The sequence below is a fragment of the Pleurodeles waltl genome, chromosome 1_2 (assembly GCF_031143425.1).
Source record: "Pleurodeles waltl isolate 20211129_DDA chromosome 1_2, aPleWal1.hap1.20221129, whole genome shotgun sequence".
Lineage (NCBI taxonomy): Eukaryota > Metazoa > Chordata > Amphibia > Caudata > Salamandridae > Pleurodeles > Pleurodeles waltl.
The window spans coordinates 505,330,094-505,342,345 of NC_090437.1; positions in this window are offsets into that span (position 1 = coordinate 505,330,094).

The following is a 12,252-nucleotide window of genomic DNA, read 5'->3' on the forward strand; positions in this document are numbered from 1 at the left end:
AAATTACTGTTTTTGCACTGGTCAAGTCCGGCTACAATGATAGACAAGCAGCCATGCTTGCACTGCCACTGTAGTGAATGGTAGTAGAAGTGCTGCAATCCACAAGCGGCTTATAATTTGCAGACCCTGGGCAGGCGTTGTGCTATGTACTAGTGATTTAAAGACGAGTTAAATATGACAGTTAGGAGTATACCAATTCAACCATGTTGAACAGTGAAGTGTAGGCCCTACTACTGGTTATCAGGGGTAAAGAACACTGAGTTCTACAGCTAGCAAAACAGAGAAGGCAATAATCTGGAGCTACATCATGCAAATGATAGCTTTATTTCCTACAGTTTCCCAATTAAGAAATAGGATACAAGAAAAATAAAATTTGTGATTAATTGCTGCACAAGAAACTACCATTGCTGAAAAGCAGCTCTCTACATGATTGACCCTACAACCCAAATGCCTCCCACATGCTCCAAAACCAAAACCCCAATATTTACTGAGAAATCACAGCATTATAGCAAAACTTACATTTTACTAACTTAAATAAATTAAATACTTTAACACACGGCCAAATAAATAATAATTGTTTTAAAATAATATCCCCAAAACAGGGGTACCAAGGCTGTCAAAAAATCACATGCGACAATGTGTGAAGAAATCCAAGCTACAAAACTACTGCAAAATTATCACACAAGAAAGGCAAAAAGAAATATAAGTATAATGATACAAAGATTAAAGTTAACCACTAAAATGAACAAATAACAAATTATGATTTAGTTATCACTACAAAAAAAATACAGAAAAACAAAATTAAAAAAACAACAATAGATAAAAACACTTTGCATGGGTAATGAAGCAATACAATGAACATCTCTCTAAATCACAAAGAACCAGAAATTCCTAAAAAAAAAATCAATTAAATATGAAAACCATGTAGGTACCAAGTGTAAAATAGGCTGTAAAATGTGGCAATAATTTTCAATAACTTAAAAAAAAAAAAATATATATATATATACATATATAAAAATCCATTTGCCAGCATTTCCTGGCTTCTTCCACTCTTGTGGGGGTCGGTGCGTGGAGCAGAAGCCAGCCACCGCTCTAAGTATGAATAGAAAAAAGGGACAGGGACATTGCTCAGCACTTTACTTATTTTACACACTTTTTATGCACTTTTTTTGGTGTTGCATGGGTTAATGCCTTTTTTATGAAGAAAACTGACATGAAAGAATAATGTAGGGAATAGAATGTAATTATGTTAATTGGATGCAAAAGGTATGAGGGAATGATCATGGCATTTTTTAAAAGATTAATCATGTGTATAAACAAATTTATGTTACATCTTACGGCCACTTGGCCAATAAATATTTAAACGAATATTGATATAAATATTTACACATATATATATATATATATATATTTTTGGCATTTTAGAGACATTTTGTTGTGACTTGTTTTGATCTGTCCAGAATGTATGATACAAAAGAAATTTAGATGTATCATATGGCTATTTTGCCTGTATATAAGAGAGAGGTATATTTATATGGACATTTTTATTATATTTATTTTTACACATGTTTGTCGAATGCAGTATACATATTTTTAATGGTGTAGATTTGACTAGTTATTATGGATATAAATTAGAGATTATTGGATTTTTGGTCTTTAGATTTATTGTCTTGTTTTTCCTTCTTTTCTCTTTTTCTTTGTATTGGGTTAAAGGCTTAACAGTCTTTCTACTATTTCTAATGTTTGTTGTATCTTTTTGAGGGAGTTAGTGTACTTTATTGTGATTGGCTCTGAGGAAGATCCCAGTGAGATCGAAACGCGGTGCCATTAAATTTTCTTTTATCACGCATTGCAAGCCTCTGGAGTGCGTTTTTCCATTTACCGAAGAAAAGTGGCATTTGGTCTTTTCTATATATATATATTATCATATATATATATAGAAAAGACCAAATGCCACTTTTCTCCGGTAACTGGAAAAACACACTCCAGAGGCTTGCAATGCGTGATAAAAGAAATGTATATATATATATATATATATGTATATATATAAAGATAGATAGATAGATAGATAGATTTTATTAATTCTGTAATTTAAAATATTATGTTGGGAACTGTGACGTGACATGCATCAAATCACAAAAGGGAACTGTAACTGTACTATTCCACAAACACTTTTCCATGCACAAATTTGTGAGGAAATACAGACATCATCCCATTAACATGGATAGAACATGCATGAAATTGCAGAGTAATAGAAACAGACACATGCTGACATGTAGGCAAAAGGAATGTTGGCAACAGTCATGGGACATAATTCATGTCAATGGGCATACCCCATTTACAAAGGGAAGGAAGATTGCTACATCTGCAAACAACTAGTCTTGTAAGCCATGTCACATGTATAATGAATGCCTACACATCACAGACTGCAGTGAGGCACCAGCTCCCATCACAATTAGCTTCTAGGTGGCAAATGTCTACATACACATATACCCAAACACATGGCAGAGGATAGTAATCCATAACCTACTTTTCTTTAGCCTGTAACATTTAGGGTTAGTGGTCTGTAACTTAGAAATTGTACCCACTACAACAACAAACAGTATGTGAATAATGACTGTACATAGCCCTTTGTGGTCCATTCAGAGCAAGTGGTTTGATGATTCCCCTGAGTTTTGTACTAGGTGCCAGGTACAAAATGCAAGACACACCAGTTTGATACACATGACATGTCAGCACAAACAATGCTCCATCTACTGTGTGACCCATTGCCCATCCCTAATTGTCTGGGGGAGCAGTCAGTACCTCACTCAATCACCTGGCAATAGGGCAGGCGGGAATTTGCTGTATACTCACCCCCTTGTGGCTGCTGTGCTGCCCTCAAACACCCATCAAGCTCCGGGTAGGCCACCGACAGAATGTGGGCCATTGGGGGGAGTCATTGTCTGACAGGCATCCCACCCACGTTGGGAGGACAGCCCCAGTTGGGCCTATGTAATCCTTTAGGCCCATCTCTAGCAACAGGGGGCGCTCTGCTGGCTGTGGACCCCCAGATTCACCACCTTCTTGGCAATGGCTCTCCAAATCCCTTTCTTCTGATGGGTGTTGACCTGCATGGATGCAAAAGACAAGAGAAGAAATTATGGGGGTCATTCTGACCCTGGCGGTAAAATCCGCCAGGGCCAATGACCGTGGGAGCACCGCCAACAGGCTGGCGGTGCTCCCATGGGCATTCTGACCGCGGCGGTACAGCCGCGGTCAGAAACGGAAAACCGGCGGTGTACCGCCGGTTTCCCGCTGCCCTGGGGAATCCTCCATGGTGGCGCAGTTGCTGCGCCGCCATGGGGATTCCGACCCCCATACCGCCATCCTGTTCCTGGCGGTTTTGGCTGCCGGGAACAGAATGGCGGTATGGGGTGTCGTGGGGCCCCTGGGGGCCCGTGGCATGGGCACTGCAGGGGCCACCATAACAGGGCCCCACAAATATTTTCAGTGTCTGCCATGCAGACACTGAAAATCGCGACGGGTGCAACTGCACCCGTCGCACCCCTTCCACTCCGCCGGCTCCATTCGGAGCCGGCATCCTCATGGAAGGGTGTTTCCCGCTGGGCTGGCGGGCGGCCTTCTTGCAGTCGCCCGCCAGCCCAGCGGGAAACCCAGAATACCCGCGGCGGTCTTTTGACCGCGCAGGGGTATTCTGGCGGTCCCCGCCAGGCCGGCGGCTTCCGCCGCCGGCCGGGGTCAGAATGACCCCCTATGTCTACAGGTCCCATCCTAAATGGCTGAGTCATATACATGTCAGTACAAAAACATTCTTCTTTTGCCCAAACTGCCTAAGTGCGGCACGTACTAGCCATTGAGTACAGGGCCATGACTACAAACACTTTCCAATCAACTGACCAGCACATCACCCTGTTCAAGTACTCCGCTGACTAACTAGGTCAACTGACATCTGGTGTGACATGCTCTAGCAATCTGACTGACATCTGAGGAACTATGGGACACATCACAACTCTGTGCCTCCTGAAAGGTAGACTCCTCAGGCATGAATGCATTAAAACACTCACACTCTGTGAAATTGAATCTCTGCTTACAGGCTACTGCCAGATCAGAAACCCCAACATTACACATGGGTAATAATGAAGGGACTGGGATAGTGGGTACAGAAAGTATCTACCCTGTCCATGTGTGGGCATGTGGACTTACAAATGCATACTCATGCTACCTGAGGGGATGGGATTATGTGTCATGTACTTTTGCCACAGAAGATTCTTTTGGACATATGTGTCCATACTACAGAAATGGCACACGACAAACAAAGGCATACACTGTCCTTTTACTGACATGTGACTAAGCTACTGAATCACATTTCATTCTCATGAATCAACACACTGTCTGCACTGTGGGACTATCATTTATGAAAAAAGCCTGCAAATGACTAATTTGACCTGTGTGAAGGTGACAACACGGCTGTGTGAGTAAAGGACCTCTCAGGGGACAGAAACACACATTGACCTTGATGCCAAGTGTATCTTCAACTCTCCCCTAAAACATGTTCATACTCATCAGGGAAAGGGCCTTGTAAGGAAATGCCTCCTTGGCATGGTTACCCCCTGACGTTTTGCCTTTGCTGATGCCAAGTTATGATTTGAAAGTGTGCTGAGGCCTGCTAACTAGGCCCCAGCACCAGTGTTCTTTCCCTAACCTGTACCTTTGTTTCCACAATTGGCACACCCTGGCATCCAGATAAGTCCCTTGTAACTGGTACCCCTGGTACCAAGGGCCCTGATGCCAGGGAAGGTCTCTAAGGGCTGCAACATGTCTTATGCCACCCTGGAGACCCCTCACTCAGCACAGACACACTGCTTGCCAGCTTGTGTGTGCTAGTGGGGAGAAAACGACTAAGTCGACATGGCACTCCCCTCAGGGTGCCATGCCAACCTCACATTGCCTATGGCATAGATAAGTCACCCCTCTAGCAGGCCTTACAGCCCTAAGGCAGGGTGCACTATACCACAGGTGAGGGCATAAGTGCATGAGCACTATGCCCCTACAGTGTCTAAGCAAAACCTTAGACATTGTAAGTGCAGGGTAGCCATAAGAGTATATGGTCTGGGAGTCTGTCAAACATGAACTCCACAGCACCATAATGGCTACACTGAAAACTGGGAAGTTTGGTATCAAACTTCTCAGCACAATAAATGCACACTGATGCTAGTGTACATTTTATTGTGAAATACACCTCAGAGGGCATCTTAGAGATGCCCCCTGAAACCATACAGACTACCCGTGTGGGCTGACTAGTTTTAGCAGCCTGCCACACACCAGACATGTTGCTGGCCACATGTGGAGAGTGCTTTTGTCACTCTGTGGCTAGTAACAAAGCCTGCACTAGGTGGAGGTGCTTCTCACCTCCCCCTGCAGGAACTGTAACACCTGGCAGTGAGCCTCAAAGGCTCACCCCCTTTGTTACAGCACCCCAGTGCACTCCAGCTAGTGGAGTTGCCCGCCCCCTCCGGCCACGGCCCCACTTTTGGCGGCAAGGCCGGAGGAGATAATGAGAAAAACAAGGAGGAGTCACTGGCCAGTCAGGACAGCCCCTAAGGTGTCCTGAGCTGAGGTGACTCTGACTTTTAGAAATCCTCCATCTTGCAGATGGAGGATTCCCCTAATAGGATTAGAGATGTGCACCCCTCTCCTCAGGGAGGAGGCTCAAAGAGGGTGTAGCCACCCTCAGGGCTAGTAGCCATTGGCTACTAACCCTCCAGACCTAAACACACCCCTAAATCGAGTATTTAGGGGCTCCCAGAACCTAGGTAACTAGATTCCTGCAACCTAAGATGAAGAAGGACTGCTGAGCTGAAAAACCTGCAGAGAAGACGGAGACACCAACTGCTTTGGCCCCAGCTCTACCAGCCTGTCTCCCCACTTGAAAAGAACTGCTCCAGCGACACGTTCCACAGGGTCCAGCGACCTCTGAAGCCTCAGAGGACTACCCTGCATCTAAAAGGACCAAGAACTCCAGAGGACAGCGGCTCTGCTCCAAGGAAGAAGCATCTTTGTAACAAAGAAGCAACTTTGAAAGTACACACGTTTCCCGCTGGAAGCGTGAGACTTTGCACTCTGCACCCGATACGAATTGTGGAGAAACAACGCTACAGGGAGGTCTCCCCGGCGACTGTGAGCCCGTGAGTAGCCAGAGTTGACCGCCTGGGCCCCCACAGCGACGCCTGCAGACGAAATCCAGAGGCTCCCCCTGACCGCGATTGCCTGCTTCTAAGAACCTGACGCCTGGTAAGGACACTGCACCCGCAGCCCCCAGGACCTGAAGGATCCGACCTCCAGTGCAGGAGCGACCCCCAGGTGGCCCTCTCCCTTGCCCAGGTGGTGGCTACCCCGAATAGCCCCCCCACTTGCCTGCCTGCTTCGCTGAAGAGACCCGTAGGTCTCCCATTGAATCCTATTACAAACCCGACGCCTGTTTGCACACTGCACCCGGCCGCCCCCGTGCCACTGAGGGTGTACTTTTTGTGCTGACTTGTGTCCCCCCCGGTGCACTACAAGACCCCCCTGGTCTGCCCTCCGAAGACGCGGGTACTTACCTGCTGGCAGACAGGAACCGGGGCACCCCCTTCTCCACTGAAGCCTATGCGTTTTGGGCACCACTTTGACCTCTGCACCTGACCGGCCCTAAGCTGCTGGTTTGGTAACTTTGGGGTTGCTCTGAACCCCCAATGGTGGGCCACCTTGGACCCAACTTCGAACCCTGTAGGTGGTTTACTTACCTGCAAAACTAACAAACACTTACCTCCCCCAGGAACTGTTGAAAATGGCACTGTGTCCAGTTTTAAAATAGCTTATTGCCATTTGTGTGAAAACTGTATATACTATTTTGCTAATTCAAAGTTCCTAAAGTTCCTAAGTGAAGTACCTTTCATTTAAAGTATTGTTTGTAAATCTTGAACCTGTGGTTCTTAAAATAAACTAAGAAAAGGTATTTTTCTATATAAAAACCTATTGGCCTGGAATTGTCTTTGAGTGTGTGTTCCCCATTTATTGCCTGTGTGTGTACAACAAATGCTTAAAACTACCCTCTGATAAGCCTACTGCTCGACCACACTACCACAAAATAGAGCATTAGAATTATCTCTTTTTGCCACTATCTTACCTCTAAGGGGAACCCTTGGACTCTGTGCATGCTATTTCTTACTTTGAAATAGTACATACAGAGCCAACTTCCTACAGGCCTCAATAAGCTGAAAATTAGCACAAAATCTAGATTTGGCCACATGACAGAGTCAACTGGGATACAGGGAGTGGTAGTAAAAGTGACTCAACACCAGCCTAGACTTGGACACATGCTGGGAGAAACATTTGATGGTCCAAGTTCCCCGCAGGCTGAGCAGACAGAACCTACATGAAACTTTATTCCCATCACGTCCATGCATGATAGTACATCATCTAGCTAACAGCAATTTGGCATGCGTTATGTATGTGGCAAGCTGAATGGCAGAGTGAGTCAGGATATGTCTCCAAGACAACAATTTAGCAACGCCAGATATGGCTTAAAGTCTCAGTGGCAACATCAATGTGTTAAGAGATGTATGGGAGGGCTATGATGTCACCTTACCTACTTTTGTGCATCCAAAATAAGTTAGTTTAGGGTATACTCAAAGCACACAAAATAATGCTTCAGAACTCAACACCTGGCACTGAACACAGAGGCATGTACCTTGACTCTCCTATTGATGCCACACCAATGGCATCTTCATGGCCTTGACTTTTCATTCTGGCACACATGGCTCAATCTAGCATGTGAGGAGGAAATATATGATGAAGTACAGAAATATTAATGTGGACATGAGGCACTTATATGCTCCTCTGGTGCACCATAGAGGTGTCCATACAGGGGTAGGACTTCTGTGACCAGCCTCTCTAGCTCCTCCAGGGAGAAGGCAGGGGACCTATCACCTGCCGACTGTGGTATGATTGCTCTCAGAGGCAGTGCACAGCAGCTCAGGGAGTGGAGGTTTTGATGGTAGGAGTGTCTGGAGTCAGGTGAGGGACTTTGCAGAACATGGCGGTCACGTCCACCACGTACATTGCTGTCACCACCGGCGGATACAACCATTGGCCCGCGACCACCACTGGCAACAACGTTAGTCTATGGCTGAGTCCACCATGGTTGCAACCCCCTACCACCATCATGACTTCCACAGGTGGTCGCAGGCGGTTAGTCATATCCAGTGGAGTAGGTCAGGCTGTCGCCACTTAAGAGGCCTAAAATGCATTGTATACCTTCAAAAACATGTCTCACAACTCGAAAAAAGTTGTTTTTTTAATGATAAGTGTCTGTCTTTTTATGTCAAGTAGCTCCACCTACTCGGATACCATTTTTTTACATTGTTGGGCACATATGGCAATTCACTTTGGGGCACAGTTCCCCCTAACAAAGCTCATTTTAAAGCTTGGGACCTGAAGTCACAGACCCAGTGGAACGATTCATGCTCAAATTGTTGTTGACCAGATAGATAATGTCTACACATGTGTTGCAAAGCTAGGGGGGTAACATGATTCTTCTGTGTGATTTACAGTTTTGATGTGCACTGTGTATCATGTCCTCAACTTGCGACATGCCATGTCACAGTCTGTCATTGACATCCATCATGTACGTTGTAAGGGACACATTGAACAATGGCCAAAATATTTTCTTGTCATACAGGGAGGGGGAGAATCAGACAACCTCCTGTCTATAGTCTACTACTAGACCTTCAGACCATGGATCTACCGTCTCAATCGGCAAGCAATCATGGATCAATGTCATCAGTTGGAGCCAGATCTGATGCCTCCCATTCACCATCCAAATAGCATACATCCATTTGCACAAGTCATGGCAGTGCTGCACTTCCTGGCGACAGGGCCATTCCAAAATACAGTGGCCCTATCTGCTGGGATGTCCTAGCCTAGTTTAGTCTTGTTTTGAAGGATATACTTTCAGCAAAATTAAAACAGTCGGACAGCTACATCCGGATCCCTCAACCAGAGGATTTCACACATGTGATGGCTGTGTTTTATGGTTTGGCACACATCCCACAAGAGGTGGGAGCCATTAATGGTACACATGTTGCCTTGGTCCCACCTCATGGCAATGAACAAGTGTATCACAACAGGAAGAGCTTCCATTCCATCAATGTCCAAGTTGTTTGTTTGGCGGACCTCTATATTTCACAGGTCTGTGCTCGTTATCTGGGTTCAGTCCTTGATGCCTTCATTATGTGGAACAGCACGATCCCCCAGATGATGTGACAACTGTACGGAGAGAGGGCCTGGCTGGTTGGTAAGTCACATATGTCCTATTTGCTTGTGTGCAATGTCTGCTGCAAAAAGTGCGACGACAGGGACTCATAGTTGACATATGTCCCATTCCATAACAGGGGACTCTGCATACCCAAGCCGTCCATGGTTGTTGATGTCGGTGAGGAATCCAACTAAGCCATGGGAAGTCCTCTTCCGTGATGCCCATGGAAGAATATGGCGTGTCGTGGAGCGAGCTTTGGACTCCTAAGGGTAAGATTTAGGTGCCTGGACAAGACAGGTGGAGCCCTCCTTTACTCACCCAAAAAAGTTTGTAAGATCATTGTGGCCTGCTGCAGGCTCCACAACATTGCACTATGGATGGATATCCACCCGATGAGGGGGAGCCAGCAGTGTCACAGGGGGCAAATCAACATTTGTATAATAAGAAGACAAGCATTAAGAAATTAGGTCATGTTTTATTAAAAGAAAAAATATCTTAGTAATAAAAGATAAGAGAAACTAGTATCTGAAGGGAACAAAAAAAGAGAAAAACAGACATAAGAACAAATTAAATGTAAGTAATTCTTGAAGTGTCTATATCCTCCTTCATGTCTTTGAAGAAATTTCTTAAGTACTGCAGGCTCCTCATAAGTCGTTGTCTTATCTTTATACATCACCTTCAAAAAGCATGAATGAATTGGGCAAATATAGCGTATATAGCACTGAACTGAGGACGCAAGAATTGTTTTTGGCAATCTACAGTGCCTATAGCCACATCTAGGGAGAAGAATAATCTATGGCTGACCCAGATGATTTGCTTTTTATTTTTAACATAAGACATTACTTGTAAAAGGTCTGCATATTGTGGGGCGTGGCTTGCAAGCCAAGATGGCGGACGGGACCTAGCCGAGCCCCGCGGCCAACCCTGATTATCCGACAAAAATGCGATAATGGGGAGACGATGATCGGCAGCCAACTCACACGCTTGTGGACAGAGCTCTCCTGAGATGAACATACCCACCCGGGGGTGCTGGGGGAGCGGCGGAGATAGCGGCGGAGGCAACGAAGGTGCAGGCCTACGAGGCATGATGCCGAGAGCGGCCTACGAGGTGGCACCCTGACGTAGAGGTCCTGGAGGGGCAGAAACTCTGCAGTCATGCTGCCGATCCTGGGCAAGGTGAGACAAGCAGCGCTGGACAAGAGGTGATGGCTGGGATACACGGGAAGGGAGGTCCGGTCCACACTAACCGACAATTAACTCGACTCTTACCCTCTGCAATGGTTGACACTCTTGAATTTGGGCACTGTGGTTGATGCTGCGGAGGACGACAAAGTGTAGGAGGATAGGGGAGAAGGATAGAACAGCAGTCGAGCACTGCGGCCATTCACCACTAGAGTGGCCAGTAAGTGACACTTTTGCAGTGTGGACACGACAGAGATGGAGGCTGTTTGTGCTGTTCCGTTTTTCTCACCACTTTGCACATGCAAGTGGGGCCTTCACTTCCCTACCTCGTTCGCCCAATGACCTGATCCCCCCTACATGTCACAGACGTGTGCATGAGAAAAGTCCTCCTGTTTAACACATAACTGAATGTTGTGGCGAATGAACATACAGGGGAAGGGAGGGAAGCTGAGTTATCCGGTTGCCTCTTCCCAAAACTTCTCCTACTGCGCTGATACAATCGGATGCACCTGAACGATTCTCAATTGTCTCCCCTAGTCGTGTGGTGGTAATGGAGGGGGGGTGCTCATGCTGCTGCGCCTACTCCTCTGAGCGGTGCATGCAAGCGGACCCCCCCACACCCTTGATGCCTGCAGTCTGACTTGCGCCTGAGATTGAGAACAGCCAGGACCACGCAGTCCTCCTCGGAGTGCAGCATTGCGGGTGCGGGCAGTCTTCGGTTGTGGACTGGAGCTAAACCACTATCGGAGACCATATATCTGGACAGCCACAAACTAGACGCGGTGCTAGCGGCCGTGGAATGCATAGGCACCTCCTTAGAACAAGCTGGAACTTCCCTAGAGGGCAAAATTGATAAGGTGGCCAGCGACCTCACCTTGCTCCATGCAGATCACTGCAACCTAGCAGACAAAACATGAACGCTGGAGGATCAGCTTCATGATCTGGCACCTAAAACTGATCTATTGGAGTCCTCACTACAGAAAGCACTGGACCGGATAGGCACTCTGGAGCACCGCGTTGAGGACGCCGAAGGGTGTACCAGAAGGAACAACATTCGAGTCATAGGCCTCCCGGAATGCATAGAAGGACCAGATGCAGTCACCTACTCAGAAACCTGGCTCAGGGAACTGGTCCCAGAGGGTTTCCTGACAACTTTCTTCTCAGTGGAACGAGCGCACAGGGTCCCTACCAGGGCTTGGCCTCCAGGTGCTGGCCCACGTCCTTTTCTGATCCACCTACTACATTACGCAGACAGAGATATTATCCTCTGTGCGGTCAGATCGCTTCCAGCGGTCCAAGTGGATAACACCCAGGTCATGTTATTCTCAGACTATACAATTGCAGTGCACAAATAACGTGCCTCCTTTTGCCTTTAAAACGTAAACTTCGTGCCCTTAATCAACCATACTCCCTCCTATTTCTGGCCAGACTGCGAGTAGCCACTGATGATAAGACGTATATCTTTACTGCACCTGATGCAGCCTGGGAGTGGCTTGAATCCACAAACCGGATCGGTGGGCACGACACAGAAGCAGAAACATTACCATTGTGTGGTTTGCACCCCACAACAGGAGAAGTCGAAAGAAATGAGTGACCGCTCTGAGAGAGGTGAAACATGCTCCCTGATCTGGAACAAATCATACAAGAACGACATTGTGCACTGCAATCTGCAGCAGCCATTAATGCCCTTCCAGTTATCTCGGATGCAGAAGCAGAGCTCTCGCAATCTAATGGAGAAGATATTTCCTTCCTTGACACCTCGTCTGAAGTGG